The following is a 17149-nucleotide window of genomic DNA, read 5'->3' as shown; positions in this document are numbered from 1 at the left end:
AGCCATGGAGACACCACAAGGATGATCAGTCTTTGATACAGTTGAGTATTCCCACGAGAATACGAAGCGGCAAGCAAAGCTCACTCAAGAGAAATAAAATTCTCTAAAATTCATTCATTCAAATCTTAATTCAATTACAAAAAGCGTAGCCTATATATAGGCAACAATAGAACAATCTAGAATCAAAAAACCCTAGGTCATAAATGCCATAAATGTGCCTTAATGATGATTGACTATCTTGGTTGGCACCTATTAAGGCTAAAGGAAATAGGAAATTATCTTTTCTTGAAGGAAAAGTCTTCTACCTAAAAATAGGAAACTAACCTAAAATATTCTTATGCAATCTTTGACCAAAAGGCCTTATTTAATGCAAATAAAAATGGAAACTTAAAAAAAAAAAAACGAAATTAAACCATAACTAATACATAAAGACGTCTTCTTGATGCTTCTTGAATATTCTTGAACGTCACTTATGCTCCTCCTCCAAGGCACATGCTTGTCACATGGTACTTTGAGTGAATTCTTCAATATGGACTACACATGGGCCTTGTACATCATCTTGTTTGGCTTCTAGCAATGTAATCACCATGTTTGGACCCTTGATGGGCTGATTGAGAGATGCTTCTTCCAAATAAATGGGCTCTAACTCTTTCAGCGCCTCTTTCATAGATTTGGTCCTTGCTCTTGTCATTGGGCCTACAATGCCTTGTAATGGGTCTTTTAGAATATTGGACTTCCATCTTTTAGCTTGGGCTCCACGCTCCGTATTTTGGTCTTCCTTTGATGCTTGATCATGCCATGCTCCTCTATCATAAGAGGCCATGACCAAAAGGAATTCTGATAGAGATAAAGAAATGGATTATGATCAGAATTTGTGTAGTAGTATTATGCAAAAAAAAACCCATACAGAAACTGAACGCAAAAATCAGACTTTTGAACGAGTAACTGGAAAAAGATTTAGAAACAGACGAATGTGGAGCCCCATGATTGTGTTTCCTGCTGTGACATTTATGTTTTCTTCAAACCTTTCCTCCTCCTCTTGTGCCGGTTGCTTTTTCTCCCGTTGCAAAAATCGTACACAAATGTTTTCCAGAGTAAGATAATAAGAACGAGAGAGAAGCTTCAAAGATATACACGAGGAAGTAGAAGCCGTTGGGATGTTTGTTGGCAGTGATCATGGTAGCAAGAAGGAAGTGGATAGCATGAATTGAAACCAAGCTTTTCACATCCTTATTTTCCTGTTGTCTTTTGGACACGAAGGATTATAATAAATGTTGTTTGAAGCTGTTTGTATTCAAGAATATCAAATCAGAGCCACAGAGATCAAGGTTTGGCTTGAAAAAGTTGTGAAGAAGTTATAGAAGAAAGAGTGGGAAGTTGATCAGTTGGTAATAGATTGATATTCAGAGTTGTGGGTTTGTTTACGGTTCATGCTATATAGGCTTGTGAATGAGTTCAAAAGCAGGAAGGTTTTGGGAATCCAAAGAAAACAAACACACATTGATATGCTCTGTTCACCTCTGTTTTCATAACACAACCTCAGGCAAGGACCCAATAAGTAGTCGTTGCAGCTTATTTTAAAGCAAGAGGGACTCATAGAGGTATTTGTAGTAATTGTGACATGGGCATAGTCACTTACGGATTAGCATTTCTCCTTCTCTAATGGTGTCAAGTTGCTAAATTTCCAATGTGACCCAACATGGCAACAACCAGATGATTCATAAGGAAGCCTACTGGCAGCACCAAGCGAAAACTAACAAACTTCAATAGAATACAAAAATGCAAAATATTTGTTCATGCAGGTATTCGTTAGAAAAGAAGGAATCATATCCTGCAACTGAAGGACCAAAATGTTTGCCTTCCTCTGTACAAAGTTTGGCTCCAATGACCACCCAATATCAGGGTGTCTTCTTGGCCCCTCGAATTTTGGGGAATTTTCCAATTTTTTTAGTTTCTTTTTATGGGCAAAACTCGTTCAATTTTAAACTTGTTTTACAATTTTTCAAGGATTTGATATTTGATTCTTTGAGAAATCATTAAAAAAATGCACCATTTTTTGTTTATAAGATATCAAAATGGCACTTATTTTATACAGAATTTAATAATGAAAAATTCGGGAAAAAAAAATATTCGGAAAGGGTCTTAAATTAAGCGACCACTAGGGCGCAATTGACACCTCTTATTAGATACATCCCATTCCGATTTGTAAATTTCTACAGGTTCCACCAAAGAAAATCCAAGCCTCAAGAAAAGAACTTCTCTCCTTTTTTCACGTGCTTGAATTCAAGCCAAGCCTTTGTTACAGTGGCCGGGGCCTCATTATCAAAGGGAACAACTGGTGCTACGCAAACATATGAAAAACTTTTCCACTTCAAAGGTTCAAAGTAGGCTTTGTCAATTGGCTCATCATCATATTCACAACCAAGATCATAAGAGATTATAAGGATTTGTGGACGATTTGAAAGATGTTGGAGATGGATAGCTGGACGGTCACTCTTTAATTTCTGCATTCCAACAAGTGAATGTTCCACACCTTATTTTATTTATCCAATTTTATATCAAATGATAGCATTTGGAATCATTTCTCAAATCATTAAGTTGGAAAAATTTGAATTTTTAAAATTTCTTGGGTTACTATTCATTGTAACTTTAATTTCTCTAACTTTTAAAAAATCATAATTAATTTTAAAAAAATCAAAATAATATGGTTTTAAGCCTTACTTGAAGCTTGCAATGAGCTATTTAACAAAAAAAAAAAATACATCTAGACTATGAATCCAGCTCATATGTGCCCAGTTTCAACCTCAAGATGAATTGTTCATTTAGTAATTTTTTCAATTTTTTAAAATTTATACCCAATTTTGAAAGGGCATAACTCTTGGTGCATAACTCTAAATTTTATGAATTACCACTCGTTTTAAAGTTAAAAATATGATCTATTAGACCTTACGTTTCATATTCAAACTCCATCAATTGCTCAAAATTTCATATGATCAAACTTTACCCTTAAATAAGTTAACTTTCATCCCTTTTTTGCAAAACTTGTCAAAATCAAGCCATATCCATCCAGATATGGTTCAACCACATATCACAGCATTTAACAAGTAATTCTTCATAATTTGCAATACTTAAAAGTAATCAAAATAATAATCTACAATTATTACAAAATTTCACATAAGTCTAACATAATTCAATAATATTTCTTCTTCATGGAGACATCACCTGTTTGCCCTTAGCCATACCACTTGAAGGTCCTACAGATGTTGTTTAATCACAGAGAGGAATCATATTTCATAAAAATCTTAATAGCAAAAGAATTATAATAATAATGCCAAGCAGGCAAGGTATCTTAAAAACAAGTTCATAAACATCTATTCATTTTTATGCCATGTAAATATTATTCCAGTCCATTCAAAATTAATATGTTAATACATATTGTCAAGGCATACAATGCAACCAACCAACATGTTATCACCATCAAATAATTTTAAATGTAACATGGCATATATTCAAGGAATCACATTATGTAACCACTAAGCAAGTTAACATTGAAATTATAAATTCCATGCTACCTCTTTTCAATCCAAAGCTTTTAGCCTCTTTGGTTTTTTTTGGGTTCCCCCTTGTTCTTTTGCTCAATGCCTATGAATCCATACATAAATACATGTGATATTATTAACCATAACACATAAAATACCATTAAGTATCAAGATAACTTTATAAGCCTCTCTCTTTTTTTCCTTTGACTTTGATTTCCATCTTTGTTTTGACAAGTCTCAAGGATTATTTTGACACAATTTTTTATGTAGAATCCAAATATCAACTTGGTTTTATCAAAATCAAACCCCACCCTATTACAATAAGCTTGGCCGAATTGTATGTAATTTAGGGTTAGAATTTTTATTTTTGATCTCAATACTTTCAAATACTTTTTTTTTTATATATTCCCACACAAAAACACATTCTAAACTCATTGCGATTATCAAATTAAACTAAAACAATTTATAACCCACTGTACCAAGCTTGGCCGAATTATTATAATAATTAGGAAACTTGGAGTTTCTTCCAAAAATCAATCCAAACATCAACTAAGCAAGCCAATCCGAGCTCTAAATCATGGTTTCCATCCTTCCCCAATCACTCTTCAGTATTTCAAAAATTGGATAGCATGATACGTTGGAATTTTGTCACCAAACTCCACTTGAAACAATTTAGAGACATAGTCAAATTAAAGCTTTAACATACCTTGATTGATCCTTGATTCTTACTTGATAAATCTTCACTAAAAATCACATGTTCTCGGTTCTCAAAACGCAGTTTTTTTGAAACAAGACCTCCCCCCTTTAAGTGCCAAAAATAATCAAAATTGAAGGTATAAGAGGAGGAATACATAGAGTGAATTTATCCTCCCCTTGCCTCCAAGTGTCCCTTCAAAATCTGGGGTGTTAAGGCCATGTGTTCATCTTAATGAACTGCAAAAAATTGGGAGTGTATAAGTGTCCCATGTGCTATTATGATTTGGATAAAATTATGTGTTAATTTACATTATTTTATTCCATAATCATAATCATGTGAAACACTTGGGCCACAAATTTGTTGTTTATTTCTAGCCCAAAATAATGCCCAATGGACTGGAGCAAGAAGGAACAAGTATTACCTTTCATCTCCAAATATTTTTCACCCGACTTTGTTGTATCGGCTAAAATTTCTGTTTAATTTTCAATAATACTTTTAGATGTCCAAAAATTCATTTTTGCCCATATAAAGTCATATTTTAATATAGAAAGGTCTCTTGAATTCTTTTTAGAATTTATCTCAATCTTTAACTATCTGTATTGAATTTTCTCTAAAATCGGGCTTTATTGATAAGATTTCGATAATAAATATTGTAAAATTAATGCTTCTACTTTCAAGGCCTGAAAATAATTTTATAAACTCAAATAAATTCTCAAATAATTTTCTCATATTTTTTTCAAAATTATTTAGGTCTCAACATATTTAAAATAATTATTTTTGGCTAATTTTTGCTATTTTTCTAGAAAAATATCTGTTTGCAGAAATTTTTTTAATAAATTATTTTCATGCTCTTTCCACCTCCAAGGCCTCAAATATGATTCCAAACCTATTAATTTATGTTTTTACTATTTTTTTGAAATTTTTCTCAATTTTTTTTATTTTGTCTTTCCTGGATTTATAATTTCAAAAATATCAATTTGGACAAGAGTCAGATTTCAACTCAAAAGTTATTTTGACTCTGAGTCTACTTTACTACTTGACTCTCTAACTAATTTATTATTTGCATTCTCAGGGTTAAAAATAGTAGGATGTGACATTTCTCTCCCTTTAAAATAAATTTTGTTAGGGGTGAATGAAACCGAACTATAACCAAAAATCAAACCAAACCAAAATTAATTCAGTTCTTTTAGTTTGGTTAATTCGGTTTTTATTTTTTTGGTTAATTTTTTTGGTTATTTTAGGTTTCCGGGTTCGGTTTGATGTGCATAAAAAAATTCGATTATAATCGAATAACTGAATATAACCCCTTTTATTTTTTTAATTTTCCTCTTTTTTTTCACTATTTTTATTTCTCTTCCTTTTATTAAAATATTTTGGTCCCTCTCAAAGTCAGGTCCTCAGTCTCATGCAAAATGCACCGACTAGCCACTGCCTTGTCAGTCGAACGCAACACAGATGCTCTCTCTCTCAAACTCTTGCCCTAAATCACATGCCATAGCCTCCTAAGTCCAGTCCTTTGTTCTCACTCAGCTTCTTGCCTTCTCCGACCTCAACTATTGTCTATCACTAACTCGTCATCATTGCCTCACCTCTAGTTTGTGGCTTCAGTGCATTCGGCATCACCCCTGCTTTGTCTCTGCCATCCCTGCAAAGCCTTCTATGCTTTGGTGTCCTCTCTAGTCTCTAAAAACGACACAGCCTTACCTACATCTGTGAGAGGCAAGTCCATGATTAATGATCTATTCCTCCATCATATATAAATAAACAGTTGATTTTCTTTATTCTGTGGAATATATGACTAAAGTTTCCTCCATTTCAAGCTTTATGAAAAGATAACGATCTGTTCCTTTTCCTTCGGTGAGGATGCTGTTGTTCCAGTCATTTGACGAAAGCCCACTTTTTGGCATCAATGAAACTCTTAGGAATTAGAACTTCACAAATAAATTTCTTTTTTTTAGCCCCCGAAAGAGACCCCTATATCTGGTAGTGGGGTGGGTATATATCTAGTTTGTTATCTCTTCAAGCTTTTAGTATGAGAAGTTGGAGAATTCGAGGGACTGATGAAAATGTGTTGTTGAATGAGCTAGAAAGCTTAGATTATCTTCAAGATATACGCATTTCTGTCTCGAGCATATCCTCCGTTGAAAAAAATACTCATCTTCTCAAAATTGCACAGGTGCATGTGTGAGTTATTTGTTGATGGAGTAAGCTCACACTCCATTACTTGTTCTCATCACTTGGAAAAATGGAGTATCTCGAAATATTACAAGCAATGGGTGGCATAGGACAAGAGGATTCTGAAGTTGCGAATATTCCGAGGAGCTCATTTTGGGGACATGAATATATATAATCAGCCTTCACAAGTTGACTCTCATGGGATGTAATAACATAGTTGACTTGAATTGGCTTATACATGCTCCAAACCTTCAAGTCCTTCAATTAGGTCGTTGTCATTTATTGGCGGAAGTTATACATGAAGATTTTGGGACTGCTGACACTGAGAGAGTGAAAAGTAATCTCTTTTTCAGTCTCACTTATCTTCAATTGGGATTTCTAAGTAACTTAAGGAGTATATGTAGAATGGCATTACAGTCCCCTTGTTTGAAGGAGATTACAGTAATAGAGTGCCCTGATTTGAAGAAGCTCCCATTTAATTCTCAAAATGCATTGAAAAATGTACAGTGCTTTATAGGAAATTATAGGTGGTTTGAACAATTGCAATGGGAAGACGAGGCTACCAAGCGTCTCCTTTTCTTTAAACTTGAATTGGATCAGCCATACGAATGAGAAGACGAAGCTATTCAGCATCTTCTTTCATCAAAATCTGGAGAAAGGTAATTATTTCTGTCAAGTAATCGCAGTCAGTTAAGCTTTAAAGTAAATGTGAATGCTTTCTGATTGCCCCAAGCAATGCATGCATATAAATATTATCATGTGATTATAACATTTATGAATAATTTATTTTTTCCAAATTTCATATGGATTGTTGCATCTTGAATTTCACGTTTCAAAATTTGTAAATTTTTTTTAATAAAAGTACGCATAGCATATTTCACGCAAAAATAAGTACAAATAGCATATATACAAAAGAAAACTCTTATATAGAATGCTTACCTGCATATGTACACTTTACATACTTCTATTTTTGCTCTATTATTTAGTTCACAGCTTCTATAGTTGCTATCTGCTGGTAGTGGATTTTGTGCCCTTGGTTCTGTTTTAGCTTGGGCCTTTGTATGGTCTGTTTCTATTATTTAATTAAAAAAAGCTTAATAAGCATTTGGCAAAAACAATGATATGAATCCTGCTTTTTGTTGGGAAAAAAAAACCATTTATTAATTACTTTATGAATATAAGTAAACAAAGACGCTTCAAAGACCTACCATTTGAATTCTAAACAGTGTTCGGAACCTTTTATTTTAGTAAATGATTTATGCATACAAATTCTTGTAATATATTTTAAAAATTACATATTTTTTGGTATTACTAAGAAAATTTCATGTATATTAAATTATATACAATAATAATTTAATAAATTTTATTTTGAAAAGCGACATATAGATAAAAGAAGATTTACAAGTGTCTAACGGGCAATGAACCGTTCCTTAAAAAATTTATTGACTTATAGAATATAAAAAAGAGATACAAAAGGATTAATTAGTCATATTCATCTCCTGCAATATCCCTTTTCCATCAAGAGCCTTTGCTAATTAATATTTTCCCACTAAATTTTGGATGCAGGGATGAATCACATTCTAATACTTCTTGCAGGAGTTGTCTTAAGATTTCTCCTTTTCAGGTGCAAAGCAGAGTGTCTCTATTGAAGATAAAATTTCTATAAATAAATGAGTAAATGCTGGAGTACTTGTTGTTATATATATATATATATATATATATATATATATATTCTCTCTGATTGTAATGTTATGCACCCTTTTGAGTACCTTTTATGGATATTACAACACTATATAGTTTGAGTTTCAATACTGCTTGCCCATAAACAGTACCATAAGATTCTATATTATGTATTTTGTTTTGACGGATTGCAATGGAAAGTTTTATTTGTCTTTTGTTTTTGTTTTAAGTTATTGTGGGATGTTAGAAGAATGGGCGTTACACTGGATGAAGTGGAAGCATCTGAGTTTCCAAAATCAATGACGGCCTTCTTCCAGTCCCTAATCTCCCAAGTGAACTAGATTGGTGCACTTCTTCTTGAACATAGCATCAGCTATTGCATGTCATACATACTTGCATATGTCTTGTTTATAGATTTCCATACAAAACTGAAGAGAAATAGTAAATATTTTGGTTCACAGTTTCAATGGGCTGCTATGTGCCAGCCGGCAATGGGTTTTGTGCCCCTTGTTTTGTTTTAATCTGGGCTTTTGTATGATCTGTTTTTATTACTTGGCTAAAAAAGTTTAATGACCAATAGTGGTTAGATCTCTCATAAGGTGACGAACTAAGATTTAAATTTTTGTTGGGGGAAGTACCTATATTTAGTTCCCGACAGTTCAATAGGAGAATACTATGCCTAGCAAACAAACAAAAGTGAGTATTTGGCAAAAAAAAAAAAAAAAGGTGATGTGAATGATTCTTTTTCATGCTTGATTAAAACCATTAAGCTATTATATACGATAAATTTATTAAAACTTGTATAAGGAATAAAATGGGTTTTTCCAAAATTTGGGAATAATTAATTAGTTTATTAATAAAATTAATAAATGATACTTCAAAGACCCAACATTGAATTCTAAGCCGCGTTTAAGATCTATTATTTTAGTAAATGATACTCCTCTGGTCCTATTTATAAATCACTTTCAACATGTTTCACATAAATCAAGAAAAATTTTAAACTTAATTAACCCTCATTTAAAATTCAAAAACTTTTCAATTTTGTCTTCATTTAATATATATTACACCCCATAAAAATAAAGTCAACACAATAATAAGTGAAGGGTAAAATTATATATTCATATGAAAGATTTCTCTATGTGCCCTATAAATAAAACCAAAAAATTCTTTTCTCTCTACCCTATAAATAGGATCAGATAAGTATATTTTAAAAAAATTACATATGTATATATATATATATATTAAATTACGTATATATTACACACACACACATATATATATGTTAATTTATATATTAAAGGATCACCAGTATCTTGCATTGATCCACATCACCATATATAAATTATTTGAAGTGTGGCCACAGGGAGAGCAAACTGATGTCAAAGACTTTTAATTGAAAAAGAATATTAGCATTATATTTTTTTTAAAAAAAACTTGAGGGAAATTTCACCCCATGACATTGAATGTACATCCGTTGTGATAGATGAAAATTGAGGGGAAAGAACATGAAGGGAAGAGAAAAGTTAAGATATATGATTTTCACTCTTTATGCTTAGTCAAGCAGGATAACACGAGGGTAAAAGTGGTTAATTTTATAGAGACAATAATAATAATCTTATCAGTCACTAGATGTGAGCGACTCTCTTAATAGATATTCGAATTTTAGTCTGCCACGTCATAAAGTATTGTTGCTTTCTATTAGAACCATTCGCCATAGGTAATGAAGCTTAAAAGATTACCTTCATATTTTTCATATTATTTTTCTTATCCATTATATTATACAAACCCACGGTCTTTCTTTACTCTTTCATTAGCCATCAAATTGTTTTCCTTTTTCATCTTAGCAACACTACTACAAAATAATCGATTTGTAGCGCACGTTCTATAGCATTTAAAATGAAAACGCTACAGCTAGTGGTCAATAATTTATTAAAAAAAAGATATATTCTGTAGCACTTATTTAAATAAGTGCTACACCATGTATGATACTTGTTGTAACACTCTCTTAAGAAAGCGCTATAACATTCCATTTACCTTTTAAAAAAAAGTAAAAAAATATTCTGTAGCGCTTTATTTAGGAAGTTGGAGAACTAATGTAGCGTTTTATCGAGAAAACACCAGAGAAGTCCTTTTTTTTCATTTTTTATTTAAGTTAAAATAAAAGCTAAACACTCTGTTTTCAAAAATTATAAAAATCCCCTCATAATTATATTTTCCATTTTCCCTCCCTTTTTTTATTCATTTTATTTTAGTTACAGGAAGTCCACCTCACGTAGCATTTTCAAAGCGCTACAGCTTATACCCGAGCCTTCCGTAGTAGGAGTTAATGTAGCATTTCAAAAATGCTAGAAAAATTAAAAAATAAGCGCCATAGTTAGAGTTTTTTGTAGTAGTGCGATGTTGATTTTCTCAATCTCAAGTACTAAAGACTTGGTTTTTGTTCCGCCTCTTTGACCAGCATTAATTTGCTACTACCTCCGGTTTTTAATATAAGAACTAATTAACTATTCTAAGTATATTTAAAAAATTAATTAAGTTAGTTATTTATAATAAATAGTATGTCTTTCTTAAAATACCTTTGCTAATAATATATATTAGTTAGAACCACCATTTAATGAAACATTTGACATGTTTAACAATAACAATGACTACTTTGAAAAAAAATAGATAAATATAAAAGATAAAGTGAATTGGAATCTTATATTTAAGATCAAATCAAATGTCAAACTAGCCTTATACTAAGGATCGAGATAGTACTTGTAGCTCTGAATTATAAACATATTCAACTTTTGTTTTTTTTTTTTTGATATGTAAAGTTTCCTGAGTCCAAGAGAGGTTGGAATGTAAAATCTTTAACCATCAATATGCATATGCAAAAGGTAATGTCTTAGACATCTTTAAAAATATGAGATCAGAGTTTAAAAATCCTTTTATAAAAACAAAGTCTGAAATTGAAAATGACACAAGTGTCCAAATGAATTTGCTGTATTATAGTGATAGCAAGGTGTTTCTGAACTTAAATCATCCAAACCGATCAACATAGCTTGAAATGCATAATTGACGAAAAGATGGCTATGATTCCATTTTAGAGTTCATGGCCCTCCAAATTAATGGCTTTGACTACGAGATTTGTGTAATAACAATATTAAAAGATCTTTGGGCATAAGATTTGCAAACTCAACAATTAGTGGTAAAAGGTTAACCATGAAGGGCAGAGTATTTCCTTCACACAAGAGTAATTACTATGAGTTGGATTCATTCCTTTGCACAGAGTGGGGACAATGGGGACAATTGTATTGTTGAAGAGAATTGCAGCTTGGAATAGCCCATATGTGAATATGATACCATTGCTAGCCTAACAATTCATACAACTTTCTTAGCCTTGGAAAGAGATGGCTAGGAAGCTGAAGTATAATTTGTAACAGCCATGAAACATGTGAATAAAAAGTGGAACAAATCCTATTTGATGTATGCTATATAAAAAATTACATTTCTTCTCTTTAACTTTCTCCTTCTCTATTTTCCAATGGTATCAAAGTGCTAAATTTGCAATATGACCCAACAACTAATATGATCTTTGGAAGGAAGTCTATGGGCAGCACCAAGCTAAAACTAACTTCGAACAGAATTTTTAAAAAAATACAGATAACATGGGTGTTTGGAAATACCTCAAAAGAAAATTTATGTTTTACGGAAGAAATTTTTTTACATATAAATTTATCTTATACAGTGTAAAATCACACAAAATAAGTTAAATCAAGCATTCCTTAATTTTCTATCTCTTATATATAGCATGGTCCCCATTAGACAGGCTCAAGTGCTGCTTTGAAGACTATGCTTCATCAGACAAGAAAGATTATGCTTTAACAAAAAGATTATGCTTTTGGACCCCTCTTTCTTTAGTGAATAAATATGCTTTGCTTTATATATAATTACAATATTAAACTGACTTTCGGCGATGCAGCATCTTTCTTTAGCAAAAGCGACGCTCTGACAGCTGGTGAGGACCCCTCGTCATCATGTTCTTCAAATTTCAAAGTAAATCCAACCCCGAGCTATTTTTTTTTTTTACCACAACCCCGAGCTAATTTAAAACAATGAGAATAATCCTAAATAATATTGTCGCAAACAGAATTATCAGAATAAAATATGAAAATAATTGAATGAAATCATACTATACATAAATATTGAATAAGTGCAACTTCTGTCGATTTTTGTGTAAAAACAGTACACAGGCCCCGTTTAGCTAAACTATGGGTGACAATGGGCAACTAGAAATCAGAATCAATATTTAGATGACGGCAATTTACAAAATACATGTCATTAAATTTTAAGAGAGTTATATTGAAAATATATGTACACATATATTACTTGACAGCTATCTATAATTTAATTTAATCGATCAGTATTTCGACCAAAGTTGACAAAAAATAATTGAATGAACAGAAATTAAATGATCAATTTATTTGCTTTAGAAAATAGAATATCTTGCCCAGTCTAAGATTTTTCAGAGATTTTATGAAAATAAATTCCACTATCTTGTTTTAACTCAATCAAATCTAATTTTATAGAAATATTATCTTCTTTTACAAGCAAGGCTATCCCTTAGTTTAAATAAAATTAAATAAAATATGTAGCACTGTTTTAAAACATAAATTTGTATCAAATTAGAGCTAATAACCAATTCAAACATTAAAATATTGAAAAAACTCATATAAACAAAAAAAAAAAGGAAAAACAATATAGTAACAATTTGATTCTTCGCTGCCATAGTAACTAGTAGAGTAGAGAAAATAAAATTTCCTTTCTTTGTTCCTACAAAAAAAAAAGGGAGTAATGGATTATGACACATTCACTAAGAAAAAAAAAAATCCTTTTGTTAAGTATTTACTGAAATTTTTCTATGGTTGGGTCTTCTAATCTAGGGCTTGTTTGGATTAATGTTTTCAAAAGTAGCCTCTATCCCAACTGTATTTTGTAAACTGAAATTGAGATAAAATTAAATTAGTATAATGTGATTTGTATTTGGACAATTTTTGTGAACATTTTGTGCACATTTTTTTTATTGTTACATATTAATATTTTTTACATATTTTAATTATGATCGGTTTGATCTTAAAATTGACTTTAACCTTAACTTACCGTCATATTATTTTATGCATTGTTGGAGAAGATTGCAACTTGGAATAGCTCATTACTATTCTGAAGGTTATCTCATATGTGAATATGAAACCATTGCTAGCCTAACAATTCATACAACTTTATTGGCGCTGGAAAGAGATAGCTAGGAAGCTCAAGTATAATTTGTGACAGTCATGAAAAATGTGAATAAAAAGTGGAACGAATCCCACTTGAGGTGTGCTATGTAATAAAGTGCATCATTCCCTCTTTAAATTTTCTCCTTCTCTATTTCCCAATCGTATCAAAGTGCTAAATTTGCAATATGACCCAACAACCAAATGATTTAGAAGGAAGCCCAAAGGCATTACAAAGTGCTGTGTGACTCGAAACTCATGGTCCTTATTAGGGTATAAAATCCTTTTATGTTTTACTAAATAAAATTTTCCTTACAAATTTAGCTTCTACAGTATAAAATCACATACATTTATTACATATGGCACGATTCCCATTGGAAAGATTATGTTAGACTAAAGAAAGATTGTGCTTTGGACTAAACAAAAAGACTATGTTTTAGACTAAAGGAAGATTGCAACCTTGCTTTCCACGGTGCATTATCTGTGTCCCCCCCCCCCCCGGGGGGCCAAAAGCAGCATCGTGACAACTGGTAAGCACCCCTCCTCAGTCCCCATCATGTACATTTTCTTCAAATTTGAGATATTTGGCTATTGTAAAAGTACTTTCTAAAAATAATTTTTCACAAATTGAAATAAATTCTTTTACATATTTACTTCACATACCATAAAATTATCTTTAAAACTATAGTTTGGTTTTTATTCAAACACTCTCAAAACAAATCTAACCCAATTTTAAATAAATGTAATCATGCTATACACAGATACTGTACAACTGTAATTCCTTTCAATTTTTGTGTAGAAACACAGTCCCACTATAGCTATACTATCGGCGACAAGAGGCAACTATAAATCAGAATCAATATTTAGATGACAGTAATTTAGAAAAAACATGTCATTATAATTTAAAAGAATTTGCTATGTTTAAGAGAAAAGCATGAAGTAAGATGAAAATGAGGTTGAGCAAAAACTTATTTGATAGTTATTATATTGAAACGCAAATAATTGCGAGTAAATATTTAATGGTTGTAATTAACAACTGTTAAATAATTGTGTGCCTGTTTGGAGTCACGTTTGAGTGGCTTTTAAGTAGCTTTTGGCTCTTAATATGTTTGAGTGTGTTTGGAAGAGTTTAAAAAAATTAAGAACTTATGCCAAAATCACATACTTAATCCAAAAGCTAAAAAATTGCAGCTTATAGAGATGGAAAAGTGGAGAGGGAAAGACAAAATGTGGGTCCTATTTTTTTTACTCAAACAAACTTACTTTTACTTAATCATAATCCAAACAACCTTTTACTAATCTCACTTTTACGAACTAACTTTTTAAAACTCCAATCCAAATACAATTCACCTTATCCAATTTAACTTTTACCTAATCTTACTTTTTTAAAAATCAGATTAGAAATAAGCTGCTTTTTCTACCGCCAATCCAAATGGACCCTATATCTTTAGAAAATATTTCAAAAATTCAGATTTTTTATATTTATTGGAAAATAATCAGAAAATATATTAAGTTAATATTTAACTATTGAGAACAACTGTTAAACATGATAATACTTGTTTCTTTAAAATAATGGACAAATAATATATTTCAAATATCTTTCTCACTTCTTAGCCCTAGGGCCTTTCTTTTTCTTTTGTTTTGTTTTGTTTTTTTTTTTTTGGGGATTAAGCTTAAGGTATCCACTGTCCGGTAGTAGTGACTAATTTTCTCATACTGTAAACTCCTGACTAAAAGGGAACCCAAGAACTTAGCTGAGTGTTAATTGTGCTAGATCTCGTGTTTAGCGCCTTTCATTTTTCAGTAGACGTGTATGAGTTCCTTTGTGATTTGTCTTCTCTATGTGAACCCGAACAACCCTTTCTGGGGTCAAACACATCACCAAAACGTGTCAAAAACACTCATCAAAACCCTCAACAAATGCTAATCTTCCTTTGGGACCCAACATTAATCATCATGCTTTGGTGGAGTCAATAATTTGGAGCGTTAGAAATATTTCTTTCTTTCTTTTTGGTTGAGTCCAGGGTATCTATAGCCGGCAGGGATGACTAGTGTATAGACTTTTTGAAGGGGCTTTAGTATTGGCCATGAGGCTTTCTTTATACATACTGCCAAAGATCAAACCCCTGACTAAATGTTTAAGAACAAGTACCAATTTTGCTAGGACTTTTGCTTAAGGATCTGGAGCGCTAGAAGTATTTCTTTACTGAAGAAAAATCATGCTTTATTAGACTGAAGAAAGATTATGCTTTTGGCCACGTCTTTCTTCCGTGAAGAAAAATGGTTTGCTTTATATATATATATATATATTAATTACAGCCTCAAATTATCCATCTAAAGTAAATTCCAAGGTTGATACATAAGCTTACAAGTAGGATTAAAATTAGTGACGTGGCATATTTTTACTAGTCAGTCAATGAATGATGTGGTGCACTGGGTGTGTGCAAGCATTTCTCTTCTTCAAAGTTTAAAATAAATCTAACTCAAACTCATTTAATTAAAACAGTGAGAATAATTTTAAATAATACCATCACAGGTGGAATTATCAGTATAAAATAAAAAATAAGTACATGAAATCATACTATACATAAATTGTGAACAAGTGTAACTCCTTTCAATTTTTGTGTGAAAACATAAGCCTCGCTTTAGCTATATTATAGGTAAAAATGCGCACCTCTAAATCAGAATCAATATTTAGATGACAGAAGACGAACTGACTTTTACTGTATCAACTACATTTTGCAAACTAAGGTTAAGATAAACGTTAATTTGCGAAATATGATTTATGGTTGGATATATTTTGGTTTAAAAAAATCAGTTTAAATGCCTGCAAAAACTCCAAAATCTAGATCTAGCTCTAACTCTGGTTTTGCGGGAAAACTTCATTTGACTCGAATCCCTATCCAAACAATTTTTTTAGCTCAAATTAGCTTTTGGAGTCAAATTAACTTTTGGTGAGTATGGTTTTTCATAAAAATCAACACAAACATGCCCTTAATTGTCCGTCGCATTTAGCTCTTTTTCAATGTTCAATTTTGTTTTTTGTTAAGGGCCAAAAAAAAAAGAAACAAGAGAAAAATCCGAGACACCTATCATGCGTATATAATAAAATATAATTTGGGAAGTATAATGTTGATTCTAACTCAATTTTTGAGAAATTAATGTTTTTTTGAAAAATAGTCCGTGCAGACAGTTATTTTTTTACACGAGTTACATCATTAATGGGTAGGAAAAGAGAAGGAGACACTACTAGTTGATTATTCAGAATATAACATTATTATTATTATTATTATTATTATTATTATTATTATTATTATTATTATTATTATGATGATGATGTATACAATTTAACCTATATCACTTAATTAGCTTTTGTTATATGTAATTTAAGTTGGTTCTTATATATCGTGTCTTGGTTCTTGATTCTATTTTGTTGCATATGCTGATTTTATAAATATTGATTCTGTTTTGCTGTGTGTGCGCGCGCGCGCGGATATTGCAATATAGAAGAGCTGGTCAATAAAAAGCAGCCACCTATTTTTTTTTTTTAAAAGCTAGCTGCTTTACATGACAATTATTAGTTAAAATCGTCACATATCTTTATAAAATATGTCACGGTTATGAGAAACAAATCGTCACATAAGGAGACCCATGCAGGTCACATGAAATTACCAGAAGACTTAAATATATGACCCTTTGAGACTTAGAGCACTCACATATTTGGCAAAGAGAACATATGACGCATCCATTAGTGACAATTATGAATACCGTCATCTATGGCCAAATTTAACTGACATATATTT

The sequence above is a fragment of the Neltuma alba genome, unplaced genomic scaffold, assembly GCF_004799145.2.
Source record: "Neltuma alba isolate B1F8T4 unplaced genomic scaffold, ASM479914v2 tig00002744_pilon, whole genome shotgun sequence".
NCBI classification, from domain to species: Eukaryota; Viridiplantae; Streptophyta; class Magnoliopsida; order Fabales; family Fabaceae; genus Neltuma; species Neltuma alba.
This window is presented reverse-complemented; position numbering follows the sequence as displayed.